Source organism: Felis catus, chromosome C2 (assembly GCF_018350175.1).
Source record: "Felis catus isolate Fca126 chromosome C2, F.catus_Fca126_mat1.0, whole genome shotgun sequence".
In the NCBI taxonomy this organism is placed as follows: domain Eukaryota; kingdom Metazoa; phylum Chordata; class Mammalia; order Carnivora; family Felidae; genus Felis; species Felis catus.
In genome coordinates, this window is record NC_058376.1 from 146,558,811 (window position 1) to 146,583,805 (window position 24,995).

The window sequence follows — 24,995 nt, forward strand, 5'->3', positions numbered from 1 at the left end:
TGACCCGGAAGGCGCTCTGTTCGTCCGGTCACTCAGGACCCAAGGCAGACGTGAACCGCTTCTCCACACGGGCTTCCACAGTTGGCCTGGCAGGGTGAAGAGGAAACGGTGAACTGTGCACTACCCTTCAGAGCTTCCACCCAGAAGAGAACACATGTCACAACCGGGGCCGAAGGGCAAAGCTGCCGTAGAGGTTACCGGACAAACACCAAGGGAAAAAAGCCTTAGCTATTGTCTTTGTCTACTCAGGCTGCTGTAACAAAATACCACAGACTAGGCGGCCTCAACAACAGAATTTTATTTCCTTACAGCTCTGGAGGCGAGAAGTCCAAGATCAAGGTGACACCGTGGTTGGCTTCTGATGAGGACCCTCTTCCTGGAAGCCAGCTGCTCCTTGTGTCTTTACACGACCTCTTCTTTGTGTAGGTAAGGGGATGGGGGTGGGGGTGCCGTGTCGAAAGCAGTCCAGACTTTGAGGTTATATATTGTATATATAATACCTATGTTTGTGCGTGTGGGTGCGCATGGTCTCAAGCATCTCCATTTAAACCTAGGCTACGCGGCAGCTGATGTGCGGCCATAGCTACGTTTGGGCACTTTCGCAGGCTAGCACGGCTACCTCAGGAGAAGCCAACGTAAGTGAAATGACTCCGATGAAAGCTTTTATCTCAACTAAAAGGAGCAAGAGCAGGTTCAGTCCTGACCAACCGGGTAAAGAGATACGGAGCAGAGAGCGAGTCTTTCCCACTTGGCCTCGTGGATCATAGGCTCCGTGGGAAAAACATTTTCTTCCTCTCCCTGAATTCCTGGTGGCCCATAGCATAAGCTCTTCTCGTCCCCCAGAAGTATTTCTCTCTGGGCTCCTCCTCACAAGAGGAGAGGTGCCGTGTCCGGTTATTGAGATGAGGAGAGTATCATTGCAGCTGCATGAAATCTTCCGGGTCTCTCGCTGTCTCCTCACCTGCCCTTCTCTCCATGCGGTTTGCCCCGTAGGGAGACCCACTCCTGCCAGGAAAGGTCTGAAGATGTGCAGGGGTTTGACCTACGACCAGATGTGTAAGTTCAATTCAAAGGAGAAAGTATGGGAAACCCATTTGGCCCCTTGTCTGTATCTTACACTCAAATCTAGCCCTACAACAATTCTGATATTCTTGACTTTTGCTTGAAAAATATCAGTAGCTGACTCTTATATAATGCTCAAGATGTGCAAGACTCTGTTCCAAATGGTTTACATACATTAATTCATTTAATCATCATAAAACTCTGTGAGGTAGATGGTAGGCCTCACAAAGATGTCCACACCCTAAGCCCTGAAACTAGGCAATATGGCGGTGGTTACACAACAACAGGAAAATTAAGGAATTAAAGTTGTGAATGATTATCCCAGATTATCCAGGTGGGCCGGGTATACTCATAAGGGTCCTTAAAAAAGGAAGAGGGAAGCATAAGAGTTAGTTGAAACAACATGAGAAAGGCTTGGCTTTGAAAACGGAGGAAGGGACCATGCATGAGCCAAGGGGTACAGGTGACCTCTAGAAGCTGGAAAAGGCAAGACAGTCGATTCTCCCCTAGAGCCTCCCGAAAAGAACAGAGCTCCCACCAACACCTTGAGTTCAGCTCAGGGAGGCCCATTTCAGACTTCTGACTCACGGAACTATAGGGTAATCAGTGTGTGTTGTTTTTAACCACCGAGTCTGTGGTAATTTGTTACAGCAACAGTAGGAAACTAACACAAGGTGGGTGCTATTATTCATCCCGCTAACCCACTGATGAAACGGAGACAGGGAAATGTTAGGTAACTAGTCCCAGGTCACAGCCGGGCCCCTTGCTCCCAGAGTCTGCCTTCTGGATCACTGTGCCTTCTTGATCTCCAGTGCTCTCCTCAGTTGAATCAGAAATGGGTGAGAAGAGGGATGCAATTAATTATTACCTTGACAAATCTCAATGGGGCGAGAAGACGGTAACCAACATTCTGTAAGTATTTACAGCTCTGGGCCCTTGGCAAGCATTCTCTCATCTGATCCTAACAACAACCACGTAATGGACACAACCGTTATTCCCATTCAGCCGGTGAGAAAACCGACTTCTGCAGAGGTGAAGCAGCTTGTCCAATGTCATGACGGGACCGGCAGGCTACCTGGGCCTCGTCTTTTTCCGCAACAATAGTGGATGGACAAGGGGAACTAGGATGCCTCTTCAGGATGAGGCTTGGAACTTGCATGTTGCAACTGCCACCCTCTTGAGCTGTATCAGGTCATGTGGCCCAACCCAACACCCCTGGGATGGTGAAGTGTGTTCTTCCCACGGAAGTAACAGGAGAGGTGGAGGATGGTTGCCCCCCAGTCATCAAATCGGTCGCAACTGTTGCAAATCCAAGCCAGGGAAGAGACACAGGTACCCTTAAAATGAGATCTGCAAACCTCCTTGCCCTGCAAACACACAGGCTCTTGTTTCGGTTCCACACGGACTAGCGATCTGTGCTGTCGGAGAAATGCAAGATGGCAGCCTATACCTCCACTTCCAGTGCGTACGGGGGTCTGCTGAGCCTCTAGTGCATCTGCATCCCAATGACACAATGTCCCAGAATGGGATCTAAGCTCCCAGCTGGCATGGAGTCCACTCACAGCGATAGGAAACCCCCATATGGAAATGGTGCTGCTCTAATACGCCTCTGAGCCCGTCCTGCTGGGCGTCCTCCAGCTACCCTGGCTGACGCGTGCAGCCCGCTTGAGCGTCGCGAACTCGTTCCCCGGGAAAGAACTCTCGAGGTGCGCTGAGCTCCAAGGGAAAGAAGGGAAATGTGTTTTCGACTATCCCCCCCGCTCAACCTAAGACTGAACAAAACAGCCGAGGAAGGCTGCAGCTGTCGACTGTACCATTCTCTGAATAAGTTAGAAAAATGTAACTTAACAAAAGTGGACAAAGGTAGAGAGTCTGATCTTTGAGAGAGGAAAACAAAAATCAAATGACGATTTTGCAAAGCACGGACATGTTCGTCACCTAGGGTTAGAAAATACATTATCGGAAGTAAGATGTTGGGTTTTCTAGTTTGTTGGAAGCTGTGGAAGGCTTCACTCTCCTGACTCCCAGGAACATCATCTGAAGAAAGAACTGGAATTTCTAGAGCAAGTGAAAAGCATGGCTTTTGCAGCTTTGTATTGCTCTCATTTTTTCTCCTCAGGTACTGTCTTTCACCTTCAAATTAAAAACAAATGAAAGTAACAGTAGCCTTCGCCCTGGGATTTTCTTCGAATGAAGAAGGATGTCTCTAATTCTCTACTAATTAGTTCTACTAGTGCCTATGTTCTGCACCCATCCAATCTCTGCTCAGGAGGGTACAACAGAAAAAAGAACATGCTTTGGAATCAGACAAACCCTTAGCCTCAGTTTCCTTTTCTGTAGAATTTAGATGTTTATTCCTCGTTCAATTCAAGGAGTTATTATTTTTTTAATGTTTATTTTTGAGAGAGAGAGAGAGAGAGAGAGAGAGCGAGGGCAGGAGCAGGGGAGGGGCAGAGAGAGGAGACAGAGAATCCAAAGCAGACTCCACACAGTCATCACAGGGCCGGGTGTGGGGCTCGAACTCACAAACCGTGAGGTCATAACCTGATGGGAAACCAAGAGTCGGATGCTTAACGGACTGAGCCCCTCGGGTGCCCCCCCAGAAGTTATTTTGAATATTAACAACTAAATTCCAAAAAGGAATGATAACATTGGGAAAATTTTCTTCTCTCTCTATGCCTGCTCTGCAGGGTGTAGACCCTGACTTAGAGAGAACACACACTTCACCCATTTCCTGCACGTGTCAAATAACAGGATCATGGCGAATCTGTAAATCCTTTGTGTTACAATCCTTCACCAGGCCCCCGGCAGCCACCCTCCTTGCGGAGATTCAACAACGCCATCTGCAGTCACAGACGAAGGGGAGGAGGGCTGGGAGTGGGCGCAGGAGGGGACGCACACTGGCTGTACGTGCTTCCCCGGGGAAGTGACCCGCATCACTTGTACTCATAGACCATTGGTCAGAACTAGTCACATGACCCAGACACCCTGCAAGGGAAGTGAGGACTGTGAAGGAGCAGAAGCCTATCAACTAACCTAGCAGCAAATATCCCTGCCACACATGGGTTCAAGAGAACCAAATCCGAGTCTTAGATCCTCCTGACCACACATGACTCGGGGTGAACCGAGAAGACAGACACATCCTAATGCCTCCGTTCGATGTGTCACCATATCAGAAGCTCAACAACAAGACTGATACTAGAGTTCAGGGGCAACTTTCGAGCATTAAGGATACACACAAAAGATAAAGCACGGTGCCGTGGGCTGAAGTTAAGGGAGGAACCCTGAAAATGTGGTGCCTGGAAATCCAGTCAAGAAGAAAAGAAATATTGAACAGCGTGGAGGTTTTAAGAAAAATCTAGAGCACAGCCATGAACTGGTAGTTTCCAAGGCACAGCCATCTCACAGATGTGTTTTGTTTCACTTACACAAGGTCTAAAAAAACGTTTTAATTAACCGGCAACGTTTCAAAATGGCACGTTGTACACAAAAATCGAGATTTCCTGCCTCCGCTGAAAATTTGGAAGCTGTGAGTCAGCACCAGTTTTTCCACAAAGGCTGGCAATAATTAGCTGGAGGTGAGGGGCAACTGCATCCTGTGGAAGCTGTGTCACTCACCAATCCTTGCGAGCCCTTTTCACTCATTGGTGGTTCCTGAGGACCCCAGAGGTGTCTGGGTTCCCAACTTCTGGTCTCAGTGAGCTCATGCAAGTTCTTCCCAGCTCTGTGCACGATCATCCCACGTAAGTTACAGAGAAATACACAGACAGAGCTCGTCTCAAACAAGAATCCCAGGCAGCCGTCTCCAAGCACCATGATGGGCCAGCACAACTCGTGTGGAAAGCAGTCTCACAAGGCGTCAGGACTTTCCAAATGTCCACACTCCTTGATCCTGGAATTTCACCCCAGAGACCCTCCCTTAAAGAAACTTTCCCTTCAGTGCTTTACGTAAAAGTTCACCATGACCACCACTGGAAGCCACTGGAAAGTTTATGCTGAAATCTTTAGGTAAACAATACTCAGCGCACCTAGTGGGCTCTCAGGCATAGATACAAGTATCAACCGAGGGTCATGCTATTAAACCACAAGCCCCTACTCTGCAAAACGTTCATTCATACGAATCAAAAGTCGAATCAACAGTCAGCTGTTGTGGAAGGGCGTCGAGGGGACATGACTGCCGGTTGACCTGTGAGCCGTATGTGGGCACCAGGAGATCCTGGCTTCTGCCCCTGTCCTTGGAACGTGGGTTCCACTCGCCTTTCCTGCTCCCAGAGACTGTTCCAAGGACATCGCCTTGAGATGGTGACGTGCTGTTGAGAACACCTGCACGGTATACATGACTGAAACCAGTTAAGGATTCTTTACGCACTTTTAAGGTTTGGGGGGCCGGTGTGGGGCTCCACTTGTCTTTCAGATGCCCAAGGCACACCTTGTGTATAAGGTCCCTTGTTCATTCATTCTGCCACCTACCAACCGGGAATGGCCTGCATTATCTCCCCCCATATCTCTGCTCTCTGAGTACTGCCTGGTTCCAATTACACCCAGTATGCTTCTGAGGAGCCCTTTAAGATGAAAGGAAACTCAGGAGATATGTCTGCTACGTTTAATATATTACCCTGGATAGAATCTAGTTTGGAAAAAATATTGCTCTATAAGACATTGTTTGAAGCAAAATTGGCATAATTTGAATAAGATAATTCAAATTAGATAATTCTATCGGATCAATATTAAATGCCCTAAATTTGATCATTTTGTTGTGATTATAAAAGCGTGTCCTTGGTCTTAGGAGATACTCTTGAAATACTGAGGAATAAAGGATCATAAAATCTTTGACTTGATCTCAAATGATTCAGAAGAAAATAGTAATATTATTAATATTGAATATGTAAGACAGGGGAGATAATACAAATGTGGCAAAATATTAACAACTGATAAAGCTGGGTGGACGATAAATGGGTGTTCATTGTAGTATTTCTTGAATTTCAATTGTCTTGAAAGTTGACTGTGGTTTAAAACTTTTTCAGTTAGAAGTTAAAGGGTGCTCATCTGGAAAATGCTATGGCATCATGTCAAATAAAAAAATTCAAGCTAGATAATCATGTATCCAGTGTGATCTTAATTAAGTTAGAAAAATCCCTCCACATAGAAGACCAGACTGGCAGGAAAATATTGAAACATTAATATCTACACTTGGTGGGTAAACTGGACTGGGAATGCTTTTATGCTTCCATTTTTCTATATTTTCTTCACATTTTTAATAACCATCTATCACTTTTATAATGAAAAAAAAAAACTTAAAAAAAAAAAAAAACTAACTACCAAGCACCATGGGCGAAAACAAAGTCATTTTTTCTACCTCCTCAACTGTGAGCCGGAAGCCAAAATCCAGAGCAATGACAGAAAAAAGGGGTTCAAGCTCTCAGCTATTATGGTGTCAAAGACTGTGTTTCAGGGGTTGCTGAGTGACCTTTAATGAACACCTGTCTGAGACAGAAAAATCATAGTATTCCAGGCTTAGGACTCAATGTATAATTTAGCTTTAGTATCACAGTGGGACCGCTGGGTATATCCCCAGATTTAAGATTTGTGACCAAGCCGAGGAGTAGTTTTTAATTTGGCTGATTCTCCATGGACTTCACTTCAGATCGGGGGCCCAGTGGGTCAGATGGAACTGATTCATTAGCCCACAAGGCTTTTTCATTGCTGGCAAGGTCAGCATCCTCTCAGTTCCTGGCCGGGGTGGGGGGAGGGATACTAGCCTAAGACACCCCAGCGACTCTCCCCCACCTCCTTCCAGCTACCTTCTTCTACCTGGGCTTCTGTTCTGTGCCTGTTCTCTGGCTCCTGTTCTCAAAACCCCACTTCCTCCTCCAGACTTCTAGGAAGGGAAGCTGTCTCTTGTCTGTCCAAACTATCTCTGCACTCTTAACAGCCCTCTTCCTTCCTCTGGCCTTGTAAGCATGCAGTAAAAGTCTCCTTGCCCTCTGTTCCAAGGTCTCCAGGAATTGTCTCCAAGCTCCATCCACTCCTGCCTCTCCCCAACCCTGTCAGTCAGTCTTGCTGGAACCACATCTGTCTTTGGAATCACAGCCAGCAACTTGCACCCACATAGGCTGACATTTCTTATGGTCCTCTCACTGTCACCTTTACTGGCTGCAACAAGGGCTTCCATTCTGACCCTGAGACCTTGCCTTGGCAGAGTCTAGGTTCGAGTTGCCTAGACCAGAGAAGCAGCTATCAACATCGCCTAGTCCCCTCCAGGAGATCGGAGACCTTCTCAACCTCCCTGGTGGTTATGATGATCCTTAGTATTCCTCCGGTAGAACTGACTACTCTTCACACTGCTGCTAAGCCCTCGCCTTGCTGAGCTGGCAGAAATATCAACCTCAGTCATGCTAGAAAGCTCCCCACTCCCTAGAGGTTTTGCAGAGGTCCTACATGATGCCAAGGCATTACGTTGAAAGCCCGGAGTAAGACTCCTTGAGATCAAATCCTGCCTCTGCTACTTATGAGCTGTGAGCACTCATGGGAGCTACTCACCCTCTCTCTGCCTCAATTTCCTCATCTGTATAGTGGGAATAATAGTCTCTGCCTTGTAGGGATGTTGAGAAGATGGCATGACTCGAAATGTGTAAAATGCAAAAAACAGTGCCTGGCATATAACAAGCTCTAAGCGTTTGTTTTTGCTACTGTTCGTGCATCTGTATTGATTATGGCCATTGTCCTGGACACATCACCTTGGAATCCAATTGTCCCATCACTTCCCTGATGCATTCAGGGTTTAGGAATTCTTGGAGAAGCAGGGGGCTCCTGTGCCTGCGGCCCAGTCCCCTGGGAGGCATCTTCAACCTTCCCTGCTGGAGTCCTGCCACCTCCTTGAGGGCCTCCAGGGAGCAGGGCACAACCCTGGGTGCTCCAGGAGCCTCAGAACACCAAGGTACAGAGCAGAAACTCAAAGCTTTGCTGAGTAAATGAATAAATGAATCTCTAATGACCGGGAATTCACACTGCAAAGGGATATGAGGAGATACGGGAAAGAGAAAATGTCAAAACACAAGTTGGTTTGACAGAATGGCGGTCCTATTCCATTCCTTCTGCTCAGTGTGAATTTGTGAGAGTTGGGCCTCAGGGTTTAGGGGAGAAAACATAGAGGGATGCTTCCCTAAGAAAGGCTTTGTATCGGGGCTCCTGGGTGGCTCAGGTGGTTAAGCGTCTGACTTCGGCTCAGGTCATGATCTGACAGTTGTGAGTTCGAGCCCCGGTTCAGGCTAACTGCTGTCAGCACAGAGCCTGCTTCAGATCCTCTGTCTCCCTCTCTCCGCCCTTCCCTCACTCTCTCTGTCTCTCAAATAAATAATAATTTAAAAAGAAAAAAGAAAGAAAGCCTTTGTCTTCAGCCAGACCCTGGCCAGCCTTTGCTTCTTAGATAGCTGCTTATAGATTCTTGCTGAGACTAGGGCTACTGGCCAGGCTCACCCGTGGACACCTGCCGTGGGTACCTGGTGGACATGCAGGGCGTGGGACATCAAAAGTGGTACCCTGTTCCATTCACATGTGAGAAAGTTGTCACTTGCTTCTAATTAACCCATATTGCCGGCACATCTCATCCTTCATGCTTGAATCCAAGGAAGATCCCCATAATGGAGATACACTTCTGGTTTGGAAGCAGGGTATCTCATAATCCTCCCCAACTAACAACTACCATGGAATATCTGTAAGTTAGTGAGATTCCTAAGAACATGTATACAATTTATTACTTACAATAGATTTTTAAAAATGTTTATGATGATTGTATTCCACATACATGACAGCCACATGCTATGTGACTTCAGGAAGGTTACTCAGCCTTCTTGTGACTCTGTGTGTGTGTGTGTGTGTGTGTGTGTGTGTGTGTGTGTTCATAAGATGCGGCTAGTGGAGCACCTGGGTGGCTCAGGCAGTTAAGCATCCAACTCTTGATTTCGGCTCAGGTCATGATCTTGCAGTTCATGAGATAGAGCCCTGGGCTGACAGTGGGGAGCTTGCTTGGGTTGGGTTTTCTTTCTTCCTCTCTCTCTCTCTCTCTCTACCCGTGCTTGTTCTCTCCTCTCTCTCTCTCTCTCTCTCTCTCTCTCTCTCTCTCTCTCTCAAAAATAAATAAATAAACCTTACAAAATAAAATGGGGCTTGTAATGTCACTCAGGGAAGATATCCCGACTCCTACTCAGAATGTGAAAAGTCCCAAGAAATAATTGATGCTACCACTCGAATAGGTCAAGAGAAATGACCAGACTGAACCCCATGGAGAAAAGACATTGAAAAAGTAGAAAGATTAACCTAACATCTATAAACCAATACCAAATGTTCTAACCTGCATGCAGCTGGAGTCTCAGAAGGTGAGGAGAGAGCGAACGGGGCCAAAGAAATATTTGAAGAGATAAAGGCTGAGAACTTTCCAAAACTGATAGACGACACCAAACCATTTACGAACCACGTACAGGAAGCTCAGAGAACCCTCAGAAAAGAAAGACAAAGAAAACTCCACCTAAGCACTTCGGAGTCAAACTGCTGGAAACCGAAAACAGAGAAAGATCTTACAAGCAGTTGAGAACAAAAGAGAAATGACATCAAAGGGGAAAGGGGAGACTTACTGGAGACTTCTTAATCAGAAAAACTCAAGCCAGGAGGACAAAACATAGGCCGGGTGAAAGGAGCAAAGTGAAAAAGAAACCATCTTACAATTTTGTATCCAGTTTGCTCCAGGACATCTGGAGGTACTTAGCCAATAGCAGGTGGTACTTTTACTGTGTACTCCCGCTGGGGGATGCAAGGTCCTGGGGAGCCTTCCTTTCACATTTGCAAAGCCCGCTGGATCACCCACAGGACCACCCGCTCCTTCAGCAGCACGAAACTCAGGAGAACTCCCAGGAGGAGTCGGGGTGCCTGGGTGGCTCAGTCGGTTAAGCATCTGACTCAGTTTCAGCTCAGACCATGATCTAGCAGTTCATGAGTTTAAGCCCCGCATTGGGCTCTGCGCTGGCAGTGTGGAGCCTGCTTGGGATTTTTCTCTCTCCCTCTTTCTCTGCTCCCCACCCCCCCACCGCCCGCCCCCTTGTGGCTCTCTCTCTCTCACTCTCTCTCAAGAAATAAACTTTTAAAATTTTAAAAAATAATAAAAAGAACTCCTAGGAGGAGTACGTCCTGATCAATATGGTTTCCAGCCTTGTTGATATCACCTGGGAAACCACCTGGGGTACTTCAAAAAACTAGGCACATCCAAGCCCCGGACCTTGAGATTCCTGTTTCATTGTTTTGGGGTGTATCCTGCCATTTTCTTTTTAATTCAGCAAGTTAATTACAGTGAACAGCCAGGTGGCTTGCAACCTATTTATTTTTTTAATTTTTTTTGATGTTTTATGTATTTTTGAGAGACAGAGAGAGACTGAGCACGAGTCGGGGAGGGGCAGAGGGAGAGGGAGGCACAGAATCCCAAGCAGGCTCCAGGCTCTGAGCGGTCAGCCCAGAGCCTGACCCGGGGCTCGAACTCACCCGGGGCTGCCAAATCACCACCCGAGCCCAGCTTGGATGCTCAACCGACTGAGCCACCCAGGCTCCCCGCAGCCTACCGTTGAAATAAGACTGTTTCTCCTTTAAAGTCAGATGTGATTTAACTACCAACACTATTTCTTCTGTTGAATATTAGCTAACCGTCTCCTAATTGTTTTAAAAATTAGTAGCTAGAACTGTCTCGGGCAAGACTCCTACACAGCTGACTTGCTCCCAAATTTGGATGCACATTGGTAACACCTGGAGAGTTTTAAATCATTCTGCCTGGGTCATGGGAGATTTGGATTTACTCGGAATAAGCTACCCCCCCCCCCCCCACCCACCCCGGGTATCTGGAGTTTTATAAGCGCCACTGCTCTTCGGATTTCTAGAAGGCCCCAGTTCCCAGTAAGAGGTTGAGGAACTTGGGCCAACGAGAGCTTGCTGTGGAGAGCAAACGAGAACAGACGGAATCAGGTGAACTCCCAGGCCTCTGGCCTGCGGACGCTGCCCCCCTGTTGGCTCAGCCACCACTTTGCTCCCTCGAAGGGGCACCCTGGGACCCCCTTTGGCCCGCTGCACGTCAGCGTCCAGCTGGCTGCCTGCCTACTGCCCAGAGGGGCGCCCTGCAGGGACCTCACACACGCTCCCCTGCTCTCTAGTGCCCGGTCCCAAAATAGAAACCTCATTACCTCCAAGTTGGGGGGGGGGGGCTGTCCGAGATGGTCGCTGCCGTCTGTGTGCACTGGAGGCCCCGGGGGAGGGCGACTCCTGAGCAGCTACAGTGTCTGAACCCTCAGCAACTGTTACTACGACAGGAAAACCGGCCACCTGACGGATGGCTGAGCTGGGCCGTCCCCTGGCCCGTCCTCTCCCGGCCCTTCAACACGAATGTTGCCTCCTGGGTTTAAGCAGCCTCATTAGCAGGTTCATAGCATTCAGCCACGGGGAGCATTTCGTGGCTGTGCGATTTAAATGCCACGTTCCACTGACTTCTGTAAATCCAGTTTCTGTTTTGATATTAATGCTTCTCAGGCTGAGCATGCAGCCACAATGCTCACCTGTGTGTTTTTGCTTTTTCGTTAGTGCCCATTTCTTCTTTTACTAAGGTTCAGAGTTTCTCAAAGAATGCTCCCTGAATCATACATTGCTGTCACCTGGGGAATCTGTGAAACTCTCAGATTTCTAGACCTACCACAACACCCCCCCTCCCCCCCCCCCCCCCCCCGCCCCGACCCTGATGAATCTTCTCTAAAGGAGGAACAGTTACTGTATTCTTACCAAGTACCCCCAGGTCATTGTGAAGATTGAGAAGCACTTGAGTACCCTGGGAAACCAAACTTTGGTGCTGGTCCCAGTGTGGCAGTTTACTGGTTCATTCCGTGGCCTTGAGCGATCTCTCCGGTTTCCGCACCCTCCTCTGGAGAGTGGAGCTGAGGTATTATCTACCCTGCAGGACGGCTGTGAGGACAAAATGAGCCAGCACGGGTAACATGCCCAGAAGGGTGCCCGCACACAGTAGGAATTCATCATCACCAGCCCGCTCAGTAAGAGGAGACTGACCTCACGAAGCATCAAAGAATAAAGCTGGGCAGATGTTGTCAAGTGCCAAAAGTGTACCAGAAATATGACCAGTAAAGCACTGCAGAGGTTAATATACCGCCAGCTCACCCGAGGGAGAATGAGCTGCAGTGTCAGATTGGGATGAACACAGACTTCACCTTCACCTGAGAAAAATTCAACGCACCCATCTAGAGATCGGAGTCAATGGAACTACATAGCTGATTATTATTTTTCCTTTCTCATTATATATGTGATATATGAATGTTATACATTCTATATCATGTGTACCATATAATACACATAATCACATTTATACATAATTGAATGTGGAAACGAATAAAATTATTCGCATGCATTAAAACAAAGGTCTATAGAAAAATTGAAGAGATAGCACAGAGTTCCCACACACCTCCTGCTCATATACAGTTTCCCCATTGTTAACATCTTGCATTATTGTAGTACCTTTGTTACAATTCATGAACCAATACTGATATATTTAAAAAATGTTTTTAATGTTTATTTATTTTTGAGAGAGAGGAGAGAGACAGAGAGGGAGAACATGAGTGGGGGAGCGGCAGAGAGAGAGAGAGAGAGAGAAGGAGACACAGTCTGAAGCAGGCTCCAGGCTGTGAGCTGTCAGCACAGAGCCTCAATGCGGGGCTCGAACTCACAAACCATGAGATCATGACCTGAGCTGAAGTCCGACGCTTAACTCACTGAGCCACCCAGGCACCCCACCAATACTGATATATTATTAACAAAGGTCCATAGTGTAGATTAGACATTTTGTGTTTTCAGTACTTTCCGCTTATTTTTTGATTGGGTAGTTTGTTTCCTACTGTTTTGGGTTTTGTTTTGGTTTGTTTTTTTTTTTGGTTTTGAGAGAGAGAGAGCGAGCGAGCATATGCGTGTGAGCTGGAGAAAGGCAGAGGGAGGGGGGATGTGGGGAATCTGAAGCGGGTTCCATGCCCAGCCCAATGCAGGACTCAATCCTCCAACCCTGAGATCATGACCCGCACCTAAATTGAGAGTTGGATGCTCAACCAACTGAGCCACCCAGGCATCCCTATTTCTTACAATTTTAAAGAATCTTTATACTTCCTTTATTAGGGATGTATTTGGATACAGGTCCTTCATTGGGTATTATATTTTCTCCATATTTTCTCTCAATCTATGGCTTGCCTCTTCACTCTCTTCACAGTGTCTTTCAGAGAGCAGAACTTTTTAATTTTAGCGAAGTCTAGCTTATCAATTTTTTCTTGAATGGATTATACTTCTGTTGTTGCACCTAAGAACTCACCACCAAACCCAACACCTCTGATATTTCCCCCATATTATCTTCTAAAGATGATATAGTTTTACATTTAGATCAAAGGCATATTTTGAGTTAATTTTTGTGAAAGGCGTAAGTTCTGTAAAACCAATATGCATTGTATTTCTGGGGATGTGTTCCCAGGATTGAAACTTCAGGGTCAGAGGCCTATGTAATTTTCATTTTCATGGGCCTTTCCAGAATGCATGTTCAGAAAATATATTAACACTCTATTTTGGCATCATAAAAGCATGGGAAATTTTAGCCATGTTCCTGCTAGAAATTACTTTCATCACTTTTTCAATCATTTTCTCAGTCTGATGAGCATGAAAAAAGATTTCTGTGTTACTTGTATTTTCTTTCCCTATAAGTTGAATTTGAGAATATACTATATGTTTATCAGCCATTTGGGTTACATCTTCCATTAATTATTGATGCATATATTTGGAATTTTTTTCAAATTGTTTTTTGTTGTCGATTTGTAAGAACGCTTTATATATCACAGATACTACCCTTTGCTGTCTTCCTTACAGTATGTTTTCCCCCCAAACCTACCCTTTTAATTAATTTTTTTTATGGGCCACTTATTACTGACTTTGTTTCCATTTGAAAGTATCAAGCATTGGTTAAAATATGTGGGGGAATATTTTAACTAGAGAAATAAGAGTCAAATGAGAGGCACTTGGGTGGCTCAGTCGGCTAAGCATCATGATCTCAAGTCATGATCTCACAGTTCATGGGTTCGAGTCCCACATCGGGCTCTGTGCTGACAGCTCAGAGCCTGGAGCCTGCTTCAGATCCTGTGTCTCCCTCTCTCTCTGTCCCTCCCCTTCTCACACTCTGTCTCTCTCTCTCTCTCTCTCTCTCTCTCTCTCTCTCTCAAAAATAAATAAACATTAAAAAAGAAAAAAAAATAACAGTCAAATGATTTACTGGACAATTCACTCTTAGAAGGCGATAGATATGAGAAAATCACAGAGAAACGAAGGTCACACTGGCCAGAGAAGAGAATATTGGGCAGGAGGTTGGCAGGTAGAAGGAAATAAAAAGTTGTTTCAAAAAATGAATGATTGCCATGTGGGAAAGGGGTCACATTAATTCTGAATGGTCACAAATGATAGAACCGCATCAAAGGAGAATGACAAGTAGGAAGAACTGGGCTTGATATAAGGAAGAAGCGTCCTCACGGTCACGGCCGCCCCGGAATTAAATGGTTGCTTAAGATTTAGCGTTCCGTGAAATTTCCGAAGATGGTCGCCATAAACATGGAGAACTGGGGGAAAGTATCATGCACAGGCTGCTATCGTTCAGAAAAACTGAAACCAAGCTCCGGTATTTCAAAGAAAATGGGGCTTTAATACAGACAATTTGGTGATCACAAAACTGTGGGAAGGGCTGGAGAAGGTAAAGGCAGGAAGCAGGTGTTAGCCTTCAGCTTCACGACTACAGTTACAGCCTTGTAAGACGGAGAAACGCTGCTGTCACGCAGGGGTCAGTGACGTGGACCTCACTGCTAACTTCCCATGTGACCCCTTTCCCACATGGCTCCCCTGTAGCCTGGAGTCAGGTGAAGACCGGGAAAACTCAGAAGCCACTGAGAAGATTAAATTGCATATATACAAAGCCCGTGTCCGTCTGCTGTCCATACTAAAGGAAGGAGAAATGGCGTCTACCTCTACCCCACCTTTGTGTGAGTGCCTTTCATTGACAGAATGTAAATGACATCCATGGGGCTGGAAGCAAGAGGTTCTGAGAAGTCCAGCTCCTAGACTTCTAGACCCTGAAGTACAGAGGAGAGTTAGAAGGATGGGGCAGGCAATAAGGTTGTCCAGCAACATCTAGTGCAGGGTTCCAGCATCTGTACAGCCCTTTGGTTCTGAAGAGCACGGGTGGCACCTCCTTTCTCAACGTGATGGAAACCCACCCACTCTATCACTCTTATAGATTTTTGTACAAACTGTACCTTAAAGAGATGTCATTTCATTGAAGATGACTGTCTTGGCGACTGCTGAAAACTAACCCTGTTATTTAATTCAATTAGGGCACATTGAGTATCACTTTCTGTGAGCGGTTGGAGTGGTTCGAAAGCCCAAGAGGCCCAGCGGACCACTGGTGCTGTAGTCACAACCATGCACTTGCGGGGCTTCTCCTACCCAGACACCGTGGTGTCCTCTGGAGAGCAAGGAATTGAGGACCCGTGGCCTTCCTACTTGGGCTAATCACATCATTATACGTGGATGGGCCTCCCGTTTACGCACCAAATATCGGGACTAATTCTACAAGGTCACGTCGTGAAGATTAAGGAATAGATCTTATTGAAGAAAGGCAAAGCTCACAAAGGCAGGGTCAGCAATACAGAAGTTCATGGTGTACTCCATCTTTCGTTATCCCATCAAAAGGCACGCCAGGGCCAGTGAGGCAGCCAGGGAGGGCCACTTCTCAGACCTCATTCAAGAGTGATTTGTCATGAGGAGTGCAGCTGGCTGACAGCTTCCTCTTTCAGGGCCTCCAGAATCTACAGTAAGGCCACGCTGTCCTCAAGCAGCCTCCAGCCAATGACTGGGCATTACATAGGTAGTAGGGCCTGGCCACTTTTGTCCAGCGTGGAACCCCTCTATAGGCAAGCTTGTCCTGGCCCCTTCCACTGGGCTGGCCAACAGTATCTCAGAGCCTCATCAGGAGATGCTCAGAACAATTCTTCTTATGCACATATACAAGATCTCTGGGGACCTATGCGTGAATGACATTGCTGAATCGAAAGGAATTTCTTTACATGGCTTCCCAAGCTCCCCTTATAGGTCATCTCATTTGTTCATTGGGCATTACAATTTAAATCCGTGGTATATCACAGAGTTCATTTGGACCCAACTGTATAGGGATTTATAGTACTTCTGAAGCAAGATGAGCCTTCAAGGACCAGCCTCCCACCACCATTCAGAAATTACAAATACGATAAAGATTACTCACCAAGCTTACAAACCAGACGAGTGAACTCATGTTGAGTTTGGGAGAAGATGACAGATTCCTGTTTGAAAGCAGACAGGACTCTAAAAGCAGCTAGAATCGCCAATGCAACTGAAATTGCATTCTTTTGTGAAGAAGATTATAAAAACTACAAAGCTAATTCCATTTAATCCTGGTGAAAACCTAAGAGGGGCTTCCTTTTTGCATATGATGTTAAGCCCTTCATTCCACTGCTGAGTACAATGCACCTGCCTGAGGTTCTTCCCCCCACCCCCAAACCTGACCACCTTCCACCCCTCTTGACACAGGAGTCTGGTCCAGAGTGTGGTCTGAGCTTTCCCCACTGACTCCCCTCCACTTATCTCTCAGACCTTATCCCCAATAAGTATCTTGCCCTTATAACTGTGTCTCAGTGTGTACTTTCTGGATGACCTAACAAATACAGCTGTGACATCTTCTAGACACAGTGTGGGCTTTGCTCCAGAGGCAGCAGCCCTTCCCTCTTGTCAGCTCTCCATTTTCACGTCGCCGGAGTAGCGGGGAAGGAGGTAAAGAGTGCTTATCCCCAAGCAGTCTGGATTTGGGATGCAGCTGTTTATAAGAATCTTCTGAGACAGCCAGCCACTCTGATTCTGTGGGAAATTTGGTCTGTGAGATGATCAAAAATCCTGATCCTGTGGAGTAAGACAGCTGATCTTAGATGTAGCTTCTTCCACTAGGAAAAAGGAGGTTCTGCTCCCAAGGGAAGTAGGATAAACTCCCAGGGCTACTGGGAGATGTTTCTGCTCATTGAATATTGTACAATTAATATCGTACATTTTATTCATATGCCATGATGGTCCTTTGGAGCAGGCGTTAATTAGGAGATCCTGGATTTTATAGCTCTCAATTCCTAATTTAGAGCTGGGATATATAGGCATCCTTTGATCTTAAAAACTTCCAATTAAAAAAATAATCCCAGTTGGGGAAACACACCGTCACATGGGCACCACTCTCTGCTCCAATTCAGAAACAAGTTTTGCTTGTGAATCACAGGGCTGTTGGGTTTTGCAGGGATTTATTTTCCTCCATTTCCCTTCCAACATTCAACTCAACCCCTTTCCACCCCTAACACCATATAACCATCCTTCATCTCTCACCCTCCTTTTGTTCCTTCTGATGCCAAGAAGAAAAAAAAACTAGCACAATTCCTTGTTTTGAAAAGTTGATTTATTCCAAGCAGCAGAGTGGAGTTCACATATCTATACCTCTTTGAGACAGGAAAAGAGACAGGAGAAAATGAGACGCAAACAAGGTAAATTGTATTAACCAAAGTTACATAGCAGCTTTTTGAACAAGAGAATCCAGTAGTTGAGTATCTAATTTGGGTACCTCTGTCCCTCGCCCAAAGTCTAAATGCACAGTTGCAAACAGGAGACAGAGAAACATGGTGGCCTGTAGGTTAGCAGAAGTCACCGGGGTCATGTAAGGGCTTACTTGGATCATAATACCTAGAAGGCAGCCAGACATTTATTTGGTCCAACATTTCCACCCACCGATGAGGAAACTGAGTTGCAATAATACATCCTTAGAGTGGTCCAACCAGTTGTGGCCCATCCAGCTCTCCAGACCCCTAATCCAGGGCTTTCTTCAATACCTGATTGCCCCTTGGTCATTTACTGTTTGGCTGCCTCACTTTTTCCAGCTGCTTTTGTGTGACTCTCACCAAGGAGAGACGTAAACAAGGTGGCCTTCATTTCCTCTTTACTCACAGTGAGGACATGACCTAGTCCGCTGGCATCACATGGATTGTCAACAGCATATCACCTTCTACCTGTGGGCATATGTCTTTTTTACCGCCAACTTGTCCTCTTCTGTCTAGCAGCCCCGCTACAATCCACGTGGATTGCTTTTCTCCAGAGAGGAAAGAAGTACAATTCATAAAGCTGATGAAGGGCATTGCACGCTTCCATTTCAATAAGCAGGAACTGGTTGTGGCAGACAATTACTCCTCACGTGCACTGAGTCAGTTTCTCTATGTTATTACGTGTGGTCATTCGCATCATGGACCCTGATATTTTATCCCTTCCTGAACCCATGCCCTTTTCCACATGTCGTACCTTTGTTTTGTCATCGTAGCTAAGCTGAAACTACATTTCCCAACATATTCTTCTCTGCCTAGTCCCGCATTAAGTTTTCCAGAAGAAAATTTCTGTGAGTTTCGGAAAAGGGAAGGAAAGCAGCCGCTATTTTTTTTTTAATGTATTGCAGGTTGGGGTGTGGGTTGGCACTGTTGAAACTCCTGTGTGTTCTTGTTGACCTGTTGGCTCTCCGTGTTGACATGGAGTGGCACCTGCCCCACAGAGCCTCCAGCTCCTGCTGGAGATTTTCCTCCACCTTCCGTAGCTCTCGAGCCGGGTATGTGCGCACCTGGCCAGACACATCAGCGGAGCACCAGCTTCTCCTGTGGGCCACCCATGTCTGCATATTTGAAAACAGAGACCGACGTGGGTTCCAGGTGGTTCTTGCTCTCGCCACATTGTGTCCCAAACACTGGCCCTTCCCAACCACTGGCCCTGATTACCCCAGTCCCAGCCTCAGATACAGAGGCAACAGCCTTACGGTGACTTTTTAAATAGCTCCCACGACTGCATAAGGTGGAATCCCTCTAATAAATCCTTTATTCTATATCACTCATAGTACTTCTGCACGCCCAGTTAAAGTGTGAGCGATACGCCATAGACTTGGCAGTTACCCCCCACCTCCACTGGAACAGTAAACCTGCTCACCTCTTGACTTTGAGTCTGGCCAGGTAACTTGCCTAATGTGACACAGACAGGGACTTGCCCAGTAAGTCTTTCCCTTTCCCCTCAGCAGGTGTGCTGTCGCCAGGAGAAGGGAGCATGCTCTGGCTGCTTGCCCCCCCCCCCCGCCCCGAGGAAGATGAGACCCACGTGCAGCATAGCGACCCCAGCCACGGCAGCCTGAGGCTCAACCGTCCAGGCAGCTGCACACCCACAGGGCAAAGTAGAACTGTCCATCCCAGCCCCACCTAAAACCCTGGCTGACCCACAAATGCAGGAATAATAAAAAAAAAAAATTACCTCTTCTTAAAGTCACTGAGTTTTGAAGGGCTTTGTTATGCAGCAATAGCTAACCCATATACTGTTACAAAACGTCTTTACCAAAGATACACTTAGATGTGTTTTCAGGTAACTTTAGCAACACTTCACTTAAAAATCACCCCCCCCCCCCCGGGGCACTTGAGTGGCTCAGTCCGCTAAGCATCTGACTCCTGATTTCCGCTCAGATCGTGTTCTCACAGTTCGTGAGTTCCAGCCCAGCATCCGGGCTGTCAGGGCAGAGCCTGCTTGGAATTCTCCCTCTCCCTCCCTCTCTCTCTGTCTGTCCCCTGCTGGCTTTCTGTGTCCCTCTCAAAATAAATAAACGAAAATAAATAAATAAAAATCACCCTCCTTCCATTTTGATTGTTTGATTGATTGATTTAAATGTTTATTTTTGAGGGAAAGAGAGAGAGAGAATGACCTGGGGGAGAGGCAGAGAGAGAGGGAAGCACAGAATCCAAAGCAGGCTCCAGGCTCTGAGCTGTCAGCACAGAGCCTGATGTGGGGCTCGAACCCATGAACTGTGAGGTCATGATCTGAGCCAAAGTGGAACACTTAACCAACTGAGCCACCCAGGCACCCTTATTAATTTCTGTAAATTTTATTATTATTTTTTAAGTAGCTCCACACCCAATGTGGGGCTCTAACTCATGACCCAGAGATCCACAGCCTCACACCCTGCCAACTGAGCCAGCCAGGCACCCCTCATTTTATAATGTAATTGTAAAATGTTGGAGGTGGTTTGGGTGTGAAATTTTGGCTCAATTCTTATGACTTTTTAAAAAAAAATTTTTTTTCAATGTTTATTTATTTTTGAGAGACAGAGAAAGACAAAGCATGAGCAGGGGAGGGGCAGAGAGAGGGAGACACAGAATCCGAAGCAGGCTCCAGGCTCTGAGCCGTCAGCACAGAGCCTGACATGGGGCTCGAACTCATGAATGGTGAGATCATGATCTGAGCTGAAGTCAGACACTTAACCGACTGAGACACCCAGGCACCCCATGGTTCAATTCTTCTGACTTTAATGAGAACTTATTTAACTTCTATAAACTCAGTTTCCTCATCTATACAATGGGGATGAGATATTACCTACCTGGTTGTAGTGAAGGTACAGTCCTTAACAATAGCAATTGCATCTAATAATCACTAGCTATCACTCTGTGTGTGTGTGTGTGTATGTGTGTGTGTTTTGCTGCCCCCAAGTATTCGTATTCCTTTAATATTTTAGTTGTCATTCACTCACCAGCCGCAGAATATTGAATATCCATCTAACAGTATTGTGTAACAAGCTTCTGTGATGGGCTCAGAAAACATCTAGATGAACGAGACCCAGACTGTGCCCTTAAAGATTCCTATCACCTGTGCTGTATTTCAAGCTACTCTCTAAATAACTAAATCACTCCTGAAAGGCAATATTTCTAGGCAGGATGGCTACTGAAGCTATAGTAGCCAAGAAGATACACATTTTATGATTCTGGAGACGATTTCAGGAGGTGACCAGAAAGATGAAATGTTCAGTGACAGTGGCCGGGGGGAGGGGGGAGGGGGGCTACTTGTTCTGTTTAAGTAAATTATCATTATTGCCATCATTATTTCTATTTCATTTCAAACCTTTCGACTATTATATGGAACAATGGTAGGATTTCCATTCTTATTGGTGGCTTCTATTTTACCCCAACTAGAAATCTTTCTTTTGAAAGATTTTTGAGTTCGAGCCCCGCGTCGGGCTCTGTGCTGACAGCTGAGAGCCCGGAGGCTGCTTCAGATTCTGTGTCTCCCTCTCTCTCTGCCTCTCCCCTGCTCGCATTCTGTCTGTCTCAAAAAATAAAATAAACGTTAAAAAATATTTAAAAAGACAACAGAAGTCTCAAATTGTATTTTCCTAGGTAGTGGGACCATTTTATTTCTGAAAGGAACCTCCCGAGTCTTGTAATTCATAAAGCGAGATTAGCTCTTTGCTGTGCACAAATTTATGTTACTGATGTCATTTTAGGCTAATAATAGCAACAAATATTTATAAATGCTTGCTGTATTCCTCCCATTATTTTGAACATGATATTCACTTATTAAATAAAGTGATAAAGTGATATAAGCAGATTTTATAAATCTTCCCATTTTGTGGATGAGGAAGTGGAGGCAGAGAGGTTAAGTAACCTTCCCAAGGCTACACAGTTAGTCCATGGCACAGGCAAGATCCATCTGGCTCCAGACTCCAGGAGCTTCACCTGCAAATTCTACTGCTTCTTCCGTCTGTCCCATGAAGCAGGGAGTCTCTACAGACAGAACATATTGATGCCTGATACAAATCCCCCCACACTAAGCATTCCTCAGAATAATTCCTTTGTTCTTCTGAACGCTTGGCCTTGAAGGATGCTCTCTGTTGTCTTTAAGCACAATTTCCATTTAACAAATGTCCTTTGTTTATTGACAAAGGATTGCATTAATTTGGTCCTCTCTCGGGCCTGACAGAAATGAGTATCGCGGTCAGGAAATTGGAGAGAAATGGGTTATCACTTTGGAGGCAAACAGAGCAGAGAAGAAAGAGAAAAGAGGAAAGGCGAGGAGAGTGAGGTGCCCAAAAGGTGCCAGGAGAGAGAAAGGGGGAAGTGAGGGGTCGGGTGCAAGCACGTTTCTCTGCTTCTGCCCTCCCTCCCTGGGGTCAGTGGTCAGACAATTACCAGAGGGCCCATGACATCCCATCAGGGAGCAATGAGACAGCAGCAGCGACTGGGGATGGGGATGGGGGGAGGTGAAGGAATGTGTCCTGTGTGTTTCATCTCCAGGCTCCCGGAAACTTCCCTCTGCTCCGCGTTCTTCCCAGGAGCCCGGGAGAAAGACCGAATGAAAAGCATCCTTCAAACAAGCCCAGGAAGGAAAGCCAAGTCCTCCCTGTGGGGTCCCTGGGAGCAGGTGCGCTTCCCAGAGACACAGCATTCCTCCTGGTTACGTGGTGACTTTCTGTGAAACTGACACAGACACACCTTGACTCAAGTCTTTCCAGCTGGAGAAGACTGCTTCCTTGTCCAGGCCACGGGGGCCAACCAATTTCTGCCCTGCTGCGTGAGACGGTTCTTGGCAGCCCTGTCCTGGCTTTGTCCAACGGCCCCTCCCTGGCTCTCGGGATTCCTTTATGCCACAGGGAGCTGATGCCCGCAGCTGCCTGGCTGAGCAGCTACAGCCCAGCACGTACGCTTCAAGGGCCTCCTAGCTGGCCTCCTCATGTTTTCTCCCCTCCCTCCCATCCATTATCAGTCCAGCAACCGGAGTGGCTGTTTTAAAAACATAGAGAAAATGATGTCACCCACTATCCTTGCTGAGAACCCTTTTAAGATAGTGGGCAAAATCATTCACACGGCCTATAAGGAGGTGCCAGGAAAGGTCCTTACCTACCTCTCCACTCTTGTTATTGACCCGTCTCGCCGTTGTTCTCTGTCTTCCCGTCACACCAGCCCATTCTCCCAAGACAGCATGCTGCCTTCCACCCAAGGGCCTTTGCACGTGCTGCACTGTTAGCCTAGAACTTACTCCCTTCACAGCTCACTTTTGCTTATCTTTTTGGTCTCTGAGCTCAGTAGTTTCCCGCTGCACCACCCTATTTTCTGCCCCAGGGGACTAATCTATATGGACTACATTAATGGTCTTTTTTTTTTTTTTTTTTGCCTTCTAGCCTCTGGAAGGCTCTTGAAGGGAGAGAAGAGAATGAAGTCAAGGCATTAATTTTCCTGGACCGTTTCTTGTGAAGGTCAATTCTTTGCAACTATCGAGGTTACTCTATTGGTCAGCTGTGGTTGTGTAACAACCCCAAACTCTCAGTGGCGGTACGACCATGGCACCCATTTCTCAAATACCTTCAGGGGGCCTGCTGATCAACCCTGCTGTAATAATAAGTCCTGATTTTCCATAATTGATGTTTTGACATCTTCCAAGCATGCACCAAGCTAATGGCTGAAGCTGTTTACATCCGTATGACCCCTGTGTTATTGCAGATTACATAGATAACATATTATGAACCCTCTCACGCCAAACCCCAATATTGCATTTGGCTCCTACCCACTTAGAGGATGTCCCCACCTCATGCCTTTTCACGGCTATAGTATTAAAGATTCTCACCTACGCTTGCTCCCTCTGCCTGCCCTCCTTCCTCGTGTGGCCCTGTGTGACATATCATATCCCCTCCTCCTGGAAACTGTAAGTAATAAACTCTTCTTTTAATGGCATTGACCTCTCCATGTTGTCACTCAGTCATACCCATAAATGAAATCCCAGGTATAGCTTCCAATAGCTGTGCTCAGCTGGGCAGCTGGAGGGCAAACCCAACCCTTTATGTCCTTTGATAATTTAGTTGCCTTTCTCTCCTACTACGTTGTTAGCTCCATGTTTGTCTTGCGCATCTTTACATTCTCATCACCTAATAAAGTGCCCAGGGCATCGTAAATCCTTGATAAACATTTATTGAATGAATGGATAAAACAGGCCGCCCGCATTCGATGCAGCCTGGTGCCCTAATGCAAACGGGGGCAGCGGGGCTAAAAGAGAGGCTGTTCTGTTCTTCAGGTGGAAGAAGAATTCTGAAAGGACATCGATTTCCCGTGAAGGCAGAGGCGACTGTGAACTGTCACCACACGAAAGTGACGATTTCTGGCTAAAAGCAGCCAACCGAATGGGTACAAAACCACCCTGACACCATCAAAGGCCGACCCAGGCAGTGGTGACCAAGGCTTCAAACACGCTGAGGATGCTTTGTGATGCTCAACAGATTCTCACTGATTGACTGGGAGGTGGATTTGGAATGAAGTGATCGGGGGACTTTCTGTTTGTATGACCTCTTTGAGCCCTGGTGTTCTTCTCCATAAAAGGCGATGGCATTACCTGCCTTAAGAGCTTCTGTGACAACAAAAAGCCCACGTACGAATGAGCTGGGCAAAAATTTACACACCGTGATTCATGCGCATCATTGGCTGTTTTTGGTGGTGGCTGTAGACGTGTTAGCTGTTGTTATTCGCTGCTGTGACTGAGGACGGTTTGAAATAAAATAGCTCATCGTTCTCCTTGCGTGGAACTCTCTTAACGGCGTGTAAATGGTCCGTGCATGAAGGAGGAAGAAATGAGACGATTTGGATGAGCACAGAGTGTGCCTATGCCCTCTGATCCCTCCACCTTAGGGGTCCCCAGTGCTCATAGAAGGGTGGGATTTGGGGCAGAAGAAAAAGAACCAGAGGAAAAGGCAGAGCACGCCTGCCATTTCAGGAGACCTGAGCTGGGAGAGGCGGGGTGGCGTGTCAGTCAAGGTCAGACTTTCATGTCCCAAAGACCCAGGTTTGAATCTCAGCTCGACTACGTTCGAGCTGTGTAATCCAGACGTGTGCTTAAGCTGTTTGAGCCTGAGTTATCTAGAAACAGGGCTCCATGACATTCCCCTCACAGAATTATTGCATTGATTTGGATAATATATAAGGTTCCTGGCA

The 24,995-nt window shown here is 46.5% G+C and overlaps 3 long non-coding RNA genes across 6 annotated transcripts in view; 1 reads left to right on the forward strand and 2 right to left on the reverse strand.

The window, feature by feature from the left end:
- Positions 1–16,783, reverse strand: part of LOC109491562 — a 57,000-nt gene extending 40,217 nt beyond the window's left edge. For both annotated transcript variants that reach the window (XR_006585602.1, XR_006585601.1), the window contains exon 1: positions 16,430–16,783. This is a non-coding gene — a long non-coding RNA (uncharacterized LOC109491562). The remainder of the gene's footprint in view (positions 1–16,429) is intronic.
- LOC123380160 lies at positions 283–11,769 on the reverse strand. Its single transcript, XR_006585603.1, has 2 exons — positions 11,280–11,769; positions 283–1,042 (listed from the first exon to the last, which is right to left on the reverse strand). It is a non-coding gene; the product is annotated as an uncharacterized LOC123380160 (long non-coding RNA).
- Positions 16,784–16,786: 3 nt separating the features above from the next.
- Positions 16,787–24,575, forward strand: LOC111562311. Of its 3 annotated transcripts, none has more exons than XR_002745487.2 (4): positions 16,787–16,974; positions 22,314–22,440; positions 23,198–23,718; positions 24,085–24,575. It is a non-coding gene; the product is annotated as an uncharacterized LOC111562311 (long non-coding RNA). The 3 variants fall into 3 exon arrangements; XR_002745488.2 differs by having other exon boundaries at positions 16,799–16,974; positions 23,198–23,272; XR_006585600.1 differs by lacking the exon at positions 16,787–16,974 and adding an exon at positions 17,033–17,720 and having other exon boundaries at positions 23,198–23,272.
- The last annotated feature ends 420 nt before the right edge of the window (positions 24,576–24,995 follow it).